Genomic DNA, 14,894 nt, shown 5'->3' with positions numbered 1-14,894 from the left:
CCAGATTTTTGACCTCGAAGTACAGGCGGGGCCCCACCACCCGTGCGGCGCCCCTGGATCTTCAGTCCACAACGCCGCTACTGTGGCCGGGGAGTAGATGCAGTTAAAGAAAAGGCCTAGGAAGAGAAGTAGAAGGAAGCAGTGTGCAGACGTCCGGGTTCGAGTGGCTGGACGGTGCGTGGGGGCAACAAGTAGCTTGCACAGCGGGTAAGAAGCGTCAGTGCGAGCTGCTTCCTGCCTGCGGCGGAGCGACCAGCGCACGCAGGCAGAGACGGCAACTGAGAATGCTAAAGAGAGGCTAACTTCTTCCTTTGGGCAAGGAGATAAAAGGGGGGTGAGAGTATCCAAAAGGGTCGTGCTCCAGGTGAGGCTCGAACTCACAACCTCGGCATTGCTCTGCATGTACTGCTGTATAAGTACCGCGCGCTAACCGATTGCGCCACTGGAGCTCCGCTTAGCCGGCCTCGCGATGGCTCTATCAGGGTTCACCCGGGCTGGGTGCGGGCTTCAACGGAGCATGCGCACTGGTGGCTCGCGGCTCGGCGGGAGTGGGTCCGGGCCCCGAACCGCCCCCCTGCAGCTGCGGGCCCCGCGGCCCTAGGCGGAGTGAGCGGGGACTTCTGCGAGGGTCTCCCCCCGGAATGGAGGGCCGGTCGGCTGGGCAGTGACGGGCAGGCCAGTGGGCCGTTGAAATGAGCTCAGCCTGCCTCGCTGGGCAGCGCGGGAGGAGGAGCCCCGGCGTTACGTTCGGCGTCCTCCGGGAGTTTCGCCTCCGGGAGCGGGCCCCGCGAGGAGCCGGGCTTGCGGCCGGCGGGTGGACCTCGGTGCGGTGGTGACGCGGGCCGAGGGGTGGGGCGGAGCCGGGCGGCCTCGGCTCGTCGGCCGCAAGTTCCTGGTGGCCGCCCCTCGCCCCTCGTGACCAATTAGCGGGAGGCGGTGGCCCGGACTCCCCGCGCCGCCCTGGAAGTCAGCGGGGGCTGTCCGGTCAGGCAGCGCCGAGGCTGGGGCTGAACCGAGGGTGGCCTCCGCCGGCGGGGACTCCAGGACCCGAGAGGGCGGGGACTTCAGCATTAGAGTGTGGTCTGCCCGGGAGTTTTTCCGCGACCCCTTGTGCATCCTGCGCGCAGGCACAAGGCGTGTCCCCAAAACTGTTTCAAGCCACAGGCATTCCGGGGATACGATAGCCTGAGCCTTCGAGAGGGTGCAGGCTAAGCCCCGCGTGTTTTGTTGGGCCACAACACATTTGTTTAATTTTAAAACTAGTTTCTAATATTTAAAATCAAGAGGTCTCATACAAATATCTGCATATCCGTTTCTTTTTTAAAAACCAAACAGTGTAACACTGTACCTAGAGCCGAATTATAACTAAGCACTTTGTCTTCGTGGACCCCTTTCTCCATTAAAAAAAAAATTTAATAATATTTTACTACTGCAAAATAAAGACAAATATAATCCAGGCTGGATTTATTGTTACATCATGATTATTGTATTTATTTTTTCTTCTGATTTAAGAAGAATTTAAAATGTAAACATTTTTGCGGGCAAAAGGTACTGTGCCTATTGAATCTAATTGTTAATTCCACCAGTAACCTGCATCGCCCTGGGGGGTTAGCTGCAACCACCTCCACAATATACCACACCCCCCCCCCCCCCCCCCGTGTCTTCCTCCAGGGTTGCCTCTCTAGATTATCTCCTGGGTCTCTGTTGGCTTGTTGGTCACGCCGTTTGGTTGACCAGAACCAGAAGAGCAAACAACAACACTATAATAATAGACTGGGGGAACCGGTATGAACAAGTGATGGATGGGAGGCAGAATAGAGATCCGGTATGTAGACACTTTGATGGTGACTTGCCCACAGTAACAGGTTGTGGTAGGGTGACAGTGTCAAGCAGTAGAATTGTAAAAAGCCTTGAAATTCAAGCAGAATTTATTAGAATAAGGAGACAGTAAAAGTTTCTGTGTAAGGCAGAGGCCTCCCAAAGGTGATGTTTATAGGAAGCTCAATACCATGTGCCTACCCAGAGAAAAGAGGTGAGACTCTCCAAATCATTTTGAACTGTAAGAGACACACATCCAGAGCAAGAGCTCAGAAAGGGGGATGGTTAATACCCTTGCAACATGCCACCAGGCACCAGGCAGGTAGTGGGATGCAGAGCTGTTTACAACATTGGCCAGGAGCATGCCTGGCCAAGTCCAGGGTACCTCGAGGGCCGTGGAGAGAGAGACTTTGAAATAAATAAGTTGGAACAGGCTGTTAAGGTAATTGCATGGTTTCCTTGAGGTGGGAATAACTTTAAGTTTTAAAATTCTATTTTATTTTATTTTTTAATTTATTTAAGTAATCTCTACACCCAACACAGGGCTTGAACTCACCACCTGGAGATTAAGAGCTACACACTCCACCCACTGAGCCAGCTGGGCACCCCTAGATTTTTAAATTTTAAATTGAAAGAGATGGGGCACCTGGGTGGATCAGTCTGTTAAGCATCCAACTTTGGCTCAGGTCATGATCTCTCAGTTCGTGAGTTTGAGCCCCACATCAGGCTTTGACCTGACAGATCAGAGCCGGAAGCCTGATTCAGATACTGTGTCTCTTTCTCTCTCTGACCCTGCCCCGCTCCTTCTCTGTCTCTCAAAAATAAACGTTAAAAAAAATTTTAATAAATTGAAAGGGGTTAATTTCCATAGTATCTTCTCAAATGCAGTAGCATTAGCCCGGTCTTCCTCCCTCCAAGTCCCTCAGAAGAGCCCACCTGGTAAACTCTGGGCAGCCAAGTTGGCCCTGGTGGGCCATAGATCCATTCCTCCATCGTGGATCTACTCTTTCATTGGTTCAGCAGATTTTGGCTGATCCTGGTTGCATGGGAACTAAAATAGCTTAGCTCCCAAGGTAACCGGGGCTCTAAAGGAAGGACCTAGTAAGGGCAGTGCTGAACCTGGAGGGGGCAGTGTCAGAACCTCTGCTACCCAAGAGATTGTTACAACAAGGCAAGGTCTCTTGGGACCTTCAAATCACTTAAACTCATACAGACTGACTCTGAAGAGCAATGAATTAAGAGTCTGAGCTCTGACCCTCACTGGCTGAGTAATCTTAAGTAAATCTCTTACCCTTTCTGGGCCTTAATTTCCTCACCTATAGTCTGAGACATCTAGACCAGATGAGAGCTTTCTAGCCTATTTTGACTGGAGAAGTCTTTTCACCATGTGTATACTTGCCAACACCTTGAGATTATTAAATCATTTAATAATTTTTGTGATGTGTAAAGTTCTTTTTAGAATAAAATTTATTTTGGACAAATGTATAACTTTAAAATAATCTCAAGCAATGTCTATAATATAAAGACTAGTCTTAACCTATTTCCATTTACTACGTAATTATATAAATTATGTAAATATCAGTTTCAGGCACCCAATATAGTGATTCAACACTTCCATACATCACCCAGTGCTCATCACAACAAGTGCACTCCTAAATCCCCATCACCTGTTTTAATTCCTCTGGTAACCATCAGTTTGTTCTCTGTAGTTATGAGTCTGCTTTGTGGTTTGCCTCTCTTTCTCCCTTTGCTTGTTTGTTTTGTTTCTTAAGTTCCACATATGAGTGAAATTATATGGTATTTGTCTTTCTCTGACTTATTTCCCTTAGCATAATACTCTCTAACTCCATCCATGTCGCTGCAAATGGCAATATTTCATTCTTTTTCATGGCTGAGTAATATCCTGGGGCGCGCGCGCGTGTGTGTGTGTGTGTGTGTGTGTGTGTGCGCACACACAACATCTTCTTTATCCATTCATTAGTCAATAGACACTTGGGCTGTTTCCATAATTTGGCTATTGTAGATAATGTTGCTATGAGCATCGGAGTGCATGTGTCCCTTTGAATTGGTATCTTTGTATTCTTTGGGTAAATACCTAGGAGTGCAATTGCCAGATCACAAGGTAGTTCTATTTTTAACTTTTTGAGCAACCTTCATACTGTTTTCCAGAGTGGCTGCACCAGTTTGCATTCCCACCAACAGTGCTTTTAACAAATAACTTTCAAAAGAACATTTATAAGCGCGCCTGGGTGGCTCAGTCCATTGAGCATCCATGTCTTGATTTCAGCTCAGATCATGATCCCAGGTTTGTGGTATCGAGCCCACACTGGGCTCTGTGCTGAGCATGGAGCTTGCTGAAGATTCTTTCTCTCTCCCTCTCCCATGCTCTCCATCTCTAAAATAAACGTAATAAATAAATAAATAAATAAACAAATATTTATCATTTGATATTGGGACAAATGTATATTAAAATGTATGAAATTTAATAACTCATTGTAGCATCAAAAATAGGCAAAAAACTGCTTTTCTAAATGCATGTTTGGAATTTATGCTTTTTGCACTTAAAAAAACTGGTTTATTTTTATTACTTTCTTGTTTTCATGTCTAAACGATGAGATAAAACAGAAGGGTTCAGGCTGCAATATACAAGCACCATTTTTAGTGGGTCTGGCTCATGTTTATTCCTACTAATGAAAGGCTGTATTGGATCTAATGGTCACTCTATTTCCTCTTTTTTGGCTTTGGTTTTTGATATCAGGATGAGCCAGATAAACATTTTGGTCAGCTGAATCCAATTTGCATGTCTGGTGAACAAAGATCATCTTGAGTCACATTGTAGAATTTTCATGTTAATGTTCTTCATTTACTTTCTTTCAGCGAACTTCACATTTTACGTTTTTAGCCAGTGTTCCATAATGACAATATATTAAGCAGTATATGACTACAAGAAGTTGCCATGGAGTCATCAAAACCCATAGAGGATCCACCAGAGTGGCTGAGTCATATGCACACACACCTGGTGTTCGGATGCTGCTGCAGGGTGCTGGTCAGCATGCATTGGGAGGCTCCCAAAGTGATCCCATTTTCATGGGGCAAGAGGTTGTCTGAAGAATACTTTTTTTCAGACTACAAGTTTGAAAGATGCCACTGCCACCTATAAGTGCAGACCTCAAGTGTGGACCATCTTGACTGCCTTTCTGAACCTCTGGGATCACGCAGCATCTGAGATCCCCTCCTGTGCTAACTAGTCCATGATCCTCCCCAGCACCACCTGGGGAAATGACCCTTTATTTTCCCTTAGGAGGAGAAAGGCCCAAGGCCCAAACTCGAGGGAAGCGTGAGGCAGACTGAACCGGTTACATGCAGCAGTGGAGCATGATAATTTGGGGAAACACAGATCCCTTCATTCTGGATTGAAGCTGAAATGAAAGACATGGTAAGAGCCCATCAGATGAGAGGAAACTCAGAGACTGCTCACACCCATTGTTGGTAAAATTGTGGGAAATGGACACTGTTGTTTTGTTTTGTTTTGTTTTGTTTTGTTTTGTTTTGTTTTGTTTTGAAGACCGTTGGGTAGGATCTATCAAATGCATGTATCCTTTGACCCAGTGCTTCTGCTTCTAGGAATCTGCCCTATAGAGACACTCGTATATGGGAATAAGTATTTCATCAACTCTAAGATGCCCTAAACTGGAAAATATACTGTTGTTTTATGTACCATTAAGAAAGGAGGAGCTCCTGGGTGGCTCAGTTGGTTGACCGTTGGACTTCGGCTCAGGTGACAATCTCACAGCTGGTGAGGTCCAGCCCCACATAGGGCTCCACGCTAACAGTGCAGAGCCTGCTTGGGATTCTCTCTCTCTCCTCTCTCTCTCTCTCTCTCTCTGCCCCTCCTCCAGTCGTGCTTTCTCTCTGTCTCAAAATAAATAAACTTAAAAAAAAGAAAGAAAAAAGCCTGCCATTTAAACTATGATGCTGTACTTTCATATTACTTAGACTTTTTATTATATACTTATTAAAAGAGCTCTTTTAGACAGACTCAGACGTACTTTTTTTTTTAATCATATATTAGTCTTGAGAACTGCTACTGCTCTCTGCCCAGCTTTTCCGCCTCTTGGTTCCTCCCACTTACAGACCAGCCAATGCTTGGGTGGGGAAAGGCTCTCAGGGTGTCACACTCACCTCAGTGTACTTCTCTTCTCCCTGAAGTCATGGCCCCTCAATACCTGGACTGCCTCAGTAGCTCTTCATTGCCTTCAAGCAGATGTGTGTGTGTGTGCGTGTGTGCGCGTGTGTGTGTGTGTATTGTACCTCTGCCACTATCTGTGGGAGTAGCTTAATAGAAAACGACACTTCAAGAGGTAGCACGAATTCATCCTCCAAACAGGGACATTTCTGAGAGCAAGAGGGTCACTGCCAATAATACTGGGTCAGGGGGACATCTAGGTGGCTCAGCCAGCTTGAGCATCTGGCTTCTGCTCAGGTCATGATCCCACAGTTTGTGATCTCAAGCTCCGCATCTGGCTCTGTGCTCACAGCCCAGAACCTGCTTCAGATTCTGTGTCTCCCTCTCTCTCTGCCCCTCCCCCGCTCACACTCGGGGTCTCTCTCTCTCAAAAATAAATTTTAAAAAAACATTAAAAAGATAATAATACTGGATCAATGAGCATGACATGTGACTGTCATGGACAGCCAGAACACACGGCCACCCTAATCCTAGTCCCCTTTGTACTGCTGTAAATACATAAATCATAAATAAGAAAGATTCCTTATTAACTTTTTTTAAATTTGAGAACATAGATGGGGGGTGTGTCTGTTATTAACTAAGTGCTTCTCTGCCCCAAATACGCCTTTCTCGCCCTGCTCTGCGATCCTGTTAGCCAGTGCTGCCTTAGACCTTGTCAGTGAGTGGACAGTGTTTTTCTTCTGGCTCCTCAAGCACACAGCTGGGTGGTTTCTCAGTGAGATTTTGCTGTCCCCAACACACTCCTGCCTGTCAACCCTAGCCTGCTGCACCTCAGCAAACTTCTCTGCCGTCCAGTAGGCCACTACCATGAGTCTCAGCTTTGGCGGGAGGAAGGGCCCCTTCCAAGTTCCTTCCTTCCATGGGTTTTCTACATCATCTCTGGAGGTGGTGGCTCTCCCTCTATCCCTATTCCTGTATTCATTAAATCTCCATTTACCCCCCTCAGTGGTTATTCCCTGTCTACTGGTTAACAATTTTTTTTTTTTTTTTGCTATTTATAAAGTATAATCTCTGTTTGATTTTATTTTTCCAGAGAACAGTTTTTCTTCAATCCTTAAGGACTTAGCTCTTTACATGGGCTATGGTGGAGGTCGTGGGGCAGCACCGGCAGGTCTAAATCAGGGCGGTGGTGTTTGGTCCTTCTGTGCTTCACGAGAGTGATTCCTGACTACCTTGCTGTGAATGGCACAACTCACACAGTAACGTAGTTTCACATACAGCTTGGGAAGCACATAGGCGTCGAAGACACTCGCTTCAGAAAGTCCCTAACCGCGGCGGCCTCTACTATGTTCCAGATAACGAACTTCTTAATGGCCTTGTCCTTGGGCACGCAACGGGCACAGTTGGTACAGCGAATAGGCTGCACGTGGCCAAGGCCTTTTTTGGCACGACCATTGTTCCTTCTTTTCTTGGTCATCTTGGAAAAGAGGACCTGAGAGAGCAACAATTTTTTATACTGAATTCTCTCTGTTCAAATTCCTGGTGTGGTTTCTGGATCCAGGCTCATACAGGATGCATTTGTTATTTCTTTCACTTGTCATTTGAAAACAAAATATTTCAAAGGATACGGAGAATACATGTTGGGTTGGAAAACATAACACACTTCTACAGTGCTTACCATGTGCCAGGCACTGTTCTGAGAACTTTACACCTTATTAACTGTGGTCATTCCTGTGCCAGTATTATGAAGTAAGTAGCATTATATTTTCCTTTTACAGATGAGGACACTGATGCACGGTGAGGTCACCTAAGTAAATAGGAGAGACTGGATTCAAATGCAGATTGTGTGATTTGAGAATCCATGCCCTTGACACTATAGAGTAGGGTGCTCAAAAGGCCACTGGAGTAGGAGGGCCATGACAGTGCCTGGCATTTAGAACGGGGCCTCTCAAGAATCACCCTCAAGAAGGCACTTCTCAGGACTCACAGAGCCCCTGCGTGATGGTGGCTAAGGGTCCTAATTTGACATATAGGAAAGATCAGATAGAACTAGGGCCGCTAGAGAGATGAAAACTGGGGCCCAGGGGTGCTGGGGCCCCTGGCTGCCCCAAACCCTCCTGCTGAGAAGATGGGTGGTTCTCCTGTCAGTTCTGTCAACAGTTGAACCCAAACATACTGGACCAGGTATGTGAGGGCAGTCTCTAAGGAGACTAAGCACAGATGATGATGGTGTCTTCCCTTTGAGAGGAGGAAGGGAGAGTCTTAACAGAGGCAGCCACAGAACTCTGGGGTTGCAGTTCCTCTCTGGGCTATCCTTAGGTCAAAGTGTTGGGGCCTGTAGGAAAGCTTACCCTGTGAGGCTGAAGAAAGACAAGGAAGTGGAGGAAAACAATCTTCACTTATATGTCTGTTCAGCCAGGAACTGCCTGGCTTCAAAATTCCTTTACATGTATACACTGTGAAAAATAACGGGAAACTTCACTAAAATGCAGTGTGGAGGTTCCGGCAGGGGGAGCTCTCCTACACCACTACGCAGCCGTCAATTGAAGACCCAAGAGGAAGACGCGAGTTGACGGGGCTAGGTGCTTTCCTCGTCCCCGGGGCAACAGCTCAGCCAATGAGAAGCCACCATACTTGGAACTCCCAGTTTACCCCAATGGACTTTTAGTTTCTAACAGACTTGCCAACTGACCCCTTTTCTCCTTAAAAAAGCGTACCTCTCCTCTCTTCCCCGGACTTGCCTGTGGTTTTGGTGCAACTTCTTTGTCCCGGATTACAGTTCTCTTTAATTACTGAATAAGCTCGTAAAATAACTGGCAGTTTTAATTTTTAAGGTTAATATTACTTGGTGATCAGCTCATAAAATAACTGGCAGTTTTAATTTTTAAGGTTAATATTACTTGGTGATCAGAGGTGGCATCCAGAGAAGACCCTCACCCCCACCCCAGGGCTCCCGGGGCTGGTGAGCAAATAGGTGCGGTACCCACGGAAATGTTGCAGCTCACTGCTTTCTCGCCTTCTCTGGGGTTGGAGGGTAAGTGTTTTGGTTTGGGGCGGGGGGGAGGGGGTTGTTTGTTTTGTTTTGTTTTTTAATCTTTGGGAGTACAGTTTGGCCTTTGGTTGGATTCCTTTTCGGCATCAAACTGTTCCCTTTGGAGCTGTGCCAGCTCGAACTGTGTTGGCCTTTGTTCCTACTCCCCTTGGGACCGAACTGGTGAAGTGGGAACTGTGCCTGTTGGAACTGCCATAGCCTTGGGTCCTAATCCTGTTTGTAACTGGACTGGTCCTTCAGACACTGCTAGCTAGCCCCTGTCTGATTCCTTCTGGAACCAGGCTGTTCCTGAAAAACTTGTAAGAAATGGAATTCCAGTCATCAAAATGCTTTGAGGGCACCCCCCTTACTGGGAATCCAGCCGGTTTTATGTTTAAAAACTATGCACACTCTGCATGCACACTTACAGATTAATGGACTGACTTAACCAGAAGTGATTTAAAACTTCAATGGCCTATATTATAGGGAACTTTTGATCTCCCCAAACTTTAACTTTCTCAAAGCTGAATTAGACAACCATGGTTCTAAAATCGACAAAACTGAATAGGACTGAATAGGATTCCTGTTTTAATTGGTATTTTGACGCTTCCAAATGCTATCAGGAATCTAAAATCCCTCTCTCCTGACATTTTGGTATCTTTCATCTGACCATGTCAAATGTTCCCATTTAAACTTACCTAGCATCATGGTTTATGATTTTAAAAAAACAAAACAAAAAACCCTCTGGTCCTTATGTCTAGAGGCACTTTGAATCTTTCATGCCAGATACTGCCTGCAGCAGGATCAAGAAGGTTTTATGGAAAATTGGGATAGTCTCCATGACCACAGCTAAATAAATAAGAAACAACCTACCTTGTGGGTTTTGAAAAGTTTAAAAATAATAATAAAATAAAATAGCCTCCAAGATACAATTTATAAACCAAATGAGGCAAACAAACAAAAAGAAAAAAAGGGGCTTCTGAGACCTCTTCTGCCCCTCCCCCATCTTTCTTGCCTACAGACACAAGGCAGTTTACCTTTGTGCTCATCTCCTCCCTCCTAATCAGCTGGGAAAAACTACAGTCCAGATTGGGAATGAATCCCTCTCTGTCCTTACTGACACCAGACCTACACTCTGTGCTTAACTCCACTGCTCTAAAGCAGCCCGTGCCTCAGAGCACTAAAAAGCAGCTCAAATACTGGGGGTTCTCTGATAAACCTCAACAGATTCTCATCTCTGAACCCATTCCCTTTTGCCGAGGTCCTTTGAGAGATCCACACCCTTTTCTCCTGGGTTCCTCAGCGCCTATTCATTTATTGGGCTGAGCTTTCTTAGAAGAATATCATGCCAGGGGCGCCTGGGTGGCTCAGTTGGTTGAGCATCTGACTTTGGCTCAGGTCATGATCTCACAGTTTGTGGGTTTGAGCCCCGCATCGGGCTCTGTGCTGACAGCTCAGAGCCTGGAGCCTGCTTTGGATTCTGTGTCTCCCTCTGTCTCTGCCCGTGCCCCTGCCCCGCTCACACTCTGTCTCTCTCAAAAATAAACATATATATTATGATAATAATAAAAGAATATCATGCCAGAATTTCTTTCTCCCAAAAGAGAAAAATAATTCTAGAATTTGACAGTGGTAACAAAATTAGCGAACAAAAGGAAATGAATGACCTTTCGGCATCTTTTCTATGCTCTGTCTCTGATGGCACTATAGCTGAGTCTGAGGACAGTAATCATTTGTTCCTTTTGGATCAGCTACCACCCTCTTTGTGGGCAAAATCATCTACTGATATTGGCAGAATCCACAGTGCACCTCACATCAAGATTCAAATAGGTCCCTCGAAACCACTCTCTAGAATTAATCAATACCCTGTAAATAAGGAAGCCCTTCAGAGCAGCAAGTCCACAATAGAGGGTTATAAGACTTGGGGCCTGATTATCCCCCGTACTAGTCCCTGTAACAACTCTATTTTACCATGAGAAAACCCAACAGCCAAGGATGGATGTTTGCCCATGACCTCCAAGCAATAAGTAACATTGTTATCCCTTGGCATCCAGTTCCCCATCCTCATCCACTACTGACATCCATTCCCACTGAAAGCCAATTTTTCACTATCATTGTCCTATACAGTGCATCTTAGTATCACTGTTGATAAGGACATCCGATATCTTTGCCTTCATTTGAGGAGAATGGCAATACACCTGGACAGTAATGGCCCAGGGTTACAAAGAGATTCCTTCCCATTTCTCACAAAACTTAAAGGCTGATTCGGATGATAGAACATTTTTTTCCAGGCTCTAATTTGTTTCAATATGCTCATGACCTGCTTCTCTGCTCGCCTTCTCAAACCTCTTCACCAGAAGAGTTAAAACTCTTGTTAAAACTCTTGGCTTTAAAGGGACATAGAGTGTCCAAAGAAAAATTGCAGTTTGTTCAAACTCAGGTTCAGTTATTTAGGACACCTGATCTCAGAACAAGGACTAGATTTGGGTCCAGGTAGATTCCAAGGCTTCCTGAATTTCCCCAAACCTAAAACTAAGCAATTTCTTGAACTGGCTGGCTGTTATCACAATTGGATTCCAAGTTTCTCTCATATGGCTCAGCCTCTATGTGCTTTACTAAAAAACAACATCCCTATCCCTGTTATTTGGAAAGAGGGGGATGACATAGCCTTTGGGACTTTAAAGGTCTAGCAAAACTCCCTGCCCTTGGAATCCTAATTATCAACTTCCCTTTTTCCTCTTTGTATGCGAAAGGGAACGAACTGCCCTTGGAGTGCTCACCCAAAAGCACAGGGACCATCACCGCCCTGTGAGGATTATAGCCAACAACTTGACTGGATATCCTCTATGGATCCCTTGCCTGAGAGCCATTCCTGCCACTGCCCTTTTAGTTAAGGCCACTGCAGAAATAGTCACGGGGTCCCCTTTAACCATCCTTGTGCCACCAAACTCCAGGGAATAGACTCTTGGATCTTTGTGACACATGTAAAGAAAGCACCAAACCCTAGCTCGACCTGCACACCCACCATCTGGTGACCTGAAAGTAAAGATTTCTCAGAATTGAAACAGACAACATCTGGACAGATGGCTTTCTCAAGATGTCTGGACCAGGCCTATACACCTTTTCACACTGTTGCTTCTATCCTGTTGTGGAAAGAAAATGCCCTTTGTCTGCATTTCCCAATGTCTTGCAAAAGGAGGAAACCTTTGATTATGAGCTTTTCATAAACAGCCACATAATAATCCTGTGAGCATTTCTGAAGGGTTAGAAGATTCAGAATTCATGATAGTCTTTTATCTGAACTATTAACTGACTCTGGATTCTTACCCCAATTCATGGTTTCTGAATTTACAACTTTACAGACTACTGCTGAATAACACATATGGTTCTAAACAGTTCTTTTGAAGTAACAGTGTTATTTTCCCTTAATCTACCTTTGAAGTTTTGCTATTCTTACAAAAAAGTTCATCAGCTGTTGCTTTGTGTTTATACATTATGCTGTATCTTCCCAAATGTGCTCTGTTTTTTCATTCAGTGCACTCCCACAGTATTTCATTATTTTGCCTCATAGTCACTTTAAGAGGGGACCTCCAGGAGGTATACATGACTTCGGGTTTGCCTTCATAGGGGAAACCTTACTTCCCTAAGCCCAGATAAGCGCCAATAAATATTTTCAGTTGGCTACTTTCAGACCTTGGGTCCTGGTTTTAAACCAACGTAGAGTTTGGAATTGTTGTGTTGCTTCTAATTCCATACTTGTCTGTCAATCTTTTGCAGAAAGGAGGTGCCCTTGCAGAAAGGAAGATACAGACTTCCAATGAAAAGTGCCTGAGAGTTTCTTCCTTCTAACCTTCCCTGTTATTCCAGTGTGGCTTAAGTGACTTCCAACTGCTATGCACTTTCCCTCCGACGTTAAGACATGACAACCAGGAAAGGTTCTTCTTGGAGCTGAGTGGAAAAAAAACACTAAATATAAAGAACTTTACTATTGATCAATCATGCTCTCAAGGAAAGATCGAAAGGGTGAAATGTGAGAAATAATAACTGGGAAACCTCACTAAAATGGAGCCCGGAGGTTTCTGCAGGGGGACCTCTCACGCCCTACCACACAAAGTTAACTGTAGACCCAATAGGAAGAGATGGACTTGACCTTATGTGGACTTGACCTTGCATGTAGATACACTCTACTACTCCAGCCAAAGGGAGAGATTTTTTCCTCATCCCCAGGCAACAGGTTAGCCAATGAGAACCCCCCATACTTGGAACACCCAGTTTTCTCCAATGGACTTTTAGTTTATAACAGCCTTCCCCAGTTATGCCTTTTCTCCTTAAAAGAGTCTACCTCTCTCCATCATTCCCCAGACTTGCCTATGGTTTTGCCTCAGCTTGTTTGTCCCAGATTGTTATTCTCTTTTATTCCTGAATAAAGCCATTTTTGCTGGTAAAATAAACTGGGAGTTTTTATTTTTAAGGTTAACAACACATGGTTTAGCCATTCTATTAATGGACATCTGGGGTTATTTCCTGTTTAAAGCTGTCATAAATAAAGCTGCTAAGAGCATTCTTGTGCACAGGTTTTTGTTTTCATTTCTTTGGGGTAAATACAGGAGTGGAATTGCTGGGTCATAAGGTAGGGTTTTTTGTAAAAATTTTTTATTGTAAAACTTTTTTAATGTTTATTTATTTTTGAGGGAGCGAGAGATTGCAGAAGGGGCAGAGAGAGAGGGAGACACAGAATCTGAAGCAGGCTCCAGGCTCCTAGCTGTCAGCACAGAGCCTGACACGGGGCTCGACCTCACTGACTGTGAGATCATGACCTGAGCCAAAGTTGGATGCTCAACCAACTGAGCTACCCAGGCGCCCCAATTGTAAACATTTTTTTAGTTTTATTTATCTTGGGAGAGAGCATAAGCAGTGAAGGGGCAGAGAGAGAGAATCCCAAGCAGGCTCTGCACTGTTAGCACAGAGCCTGATGTGGGCTTGAACTCACAAACTGCGAGATCATGACCTGAACCAAAACCAAGAGTCAGACACTCAACCGACTGAGCCACCCAGGCACCCAAGATAAATAAATAAAACTTAAAAAAGACACTCTGACCTCAGAGGACACAACAGCTTCTGGTGTTGGTATCTCTGATGGGGTCACTTTAAAGCTGATTCTGCAAGATCCAGGAAACTGCCAAACCCTAGGTGACAGGGAAGCTAAGGGAAAGGCCCAGGGTGTGGAGTTGGGGAGCCACAGGCAGGCCGGCAGTCCCTGCTTCCCCCACCCCCATCCTTGAAGACACCCTCTCTTACCTCCATTGGCTTTTTTTGTGGTTGTTTGGCTATCATTTTGTTCTTCATTTCTTATTTTATTGCACTGTGATGAATGACGATGGTCTGATTATTATTTTGGGGAGGGAGGATGTGTTAATATTTCTTTTGTAGTTGAGCCTATGGTCAACTTTGTGAATGTGTACTCTTCTCTTAAAATGCAGTTCTAGGGGTGCCTGGGTGGTGCAGTTGGTTAAGCGTCCTCCTCTTGATCTCGGCTCAGGTCATGATCTCACAGTTCCTGAGTTCAAGCCCCACATCCAGCTCTGTGCTGACAGCTCAGAGCCTGGAGCCTGGTTCAAATTCTGGGTCTCTCTCTGCCCCTCCCCCACTCATACTCTGTCTCTGTCTCTCTCAAAAATTAAAAAAAAAACAAAATTTTTTAAAATAATAAAGTCTTTATAAATAAAAATATGAAAGCATTGACACTTAAAACTCAGCAGATGAGCTGAATAGTAGAATACTACAACTAAATAGAAAAACAGTAAACTGGAAGATTAGGCAGAATATTCCCAGAATGCAGAACAAAGGGAAATGGGGAAA

At 45.1% G+C, this 14,894-nt stretch overlaps 1 long non-coding RNA gene, 1 other non-coding gene and 1 pseudogene across 3 annotated transcripts; 1 reads left to right on the top strand and 2 right to left on the bottom strand.

Annotated features, from left to right (window-relative positions):
• Positions 1 to 31: 31 nt before the first annotated feature.
• LOC125936963 (uncharacterized) lies at positions 32 to 13,486 on the top strand. Of its 2 annotated transcripts, XR_007462177.1 has the most exons (4): positions 32 to 207; positions 5,120 to 5,254; positions 8,894 to 9,038; positions 12,813 to 13,486. It is a non-coding gene; the product is annotated as an uncharacterized LOC125936963 (long non-coding RNA). The 2 variants fall into 2 exon arrangements; XR_007462176.1 differs by lacking the exons at positions 32 to 207; positions 5,120 to 5,254 and having other exon boundaries at positions 8,592 to 9,038.
• TRNAI-UAU (transfer RNA isoleucine (anticodon UAU)) lies at positions 357 to 449 on the bottom strand. The gene is given in 2 exon segments: positions 357 to 392; positions 412 to 449. It is a non-coding gene; the product is annotated as a tRNA-Ile (tRNA).
• LOC125936960 (40S ribosomal protein S26-like) lies at positions 7,101 to 7,510 on the bottom strand (annotated as a pseudogene).
• Positions 13,487 to 14,894: the final 1,408 nt, after the last annotated feature.

The sequence above is a fragment of the Panthera uncia genome (assembly GCF_023721935.1).
Source record: "Panthera uncia isolate 11264 chromosome A3 unlocalized genomic scaffold, Puncia_PCG_1.0 HiC_scaffold_11, whole genome shotgun sequence".
Taxonomy (NCBI): Eukaryota; Metazoa; Chordata; class Mammalia; order Carnivora; family Felidae; genus Panthera; species Panthera uncia.
Note: the sequence above shows the minus strand (reverse complement) of the source record. Positions and strands in the feature narration are given on the sequence as shown.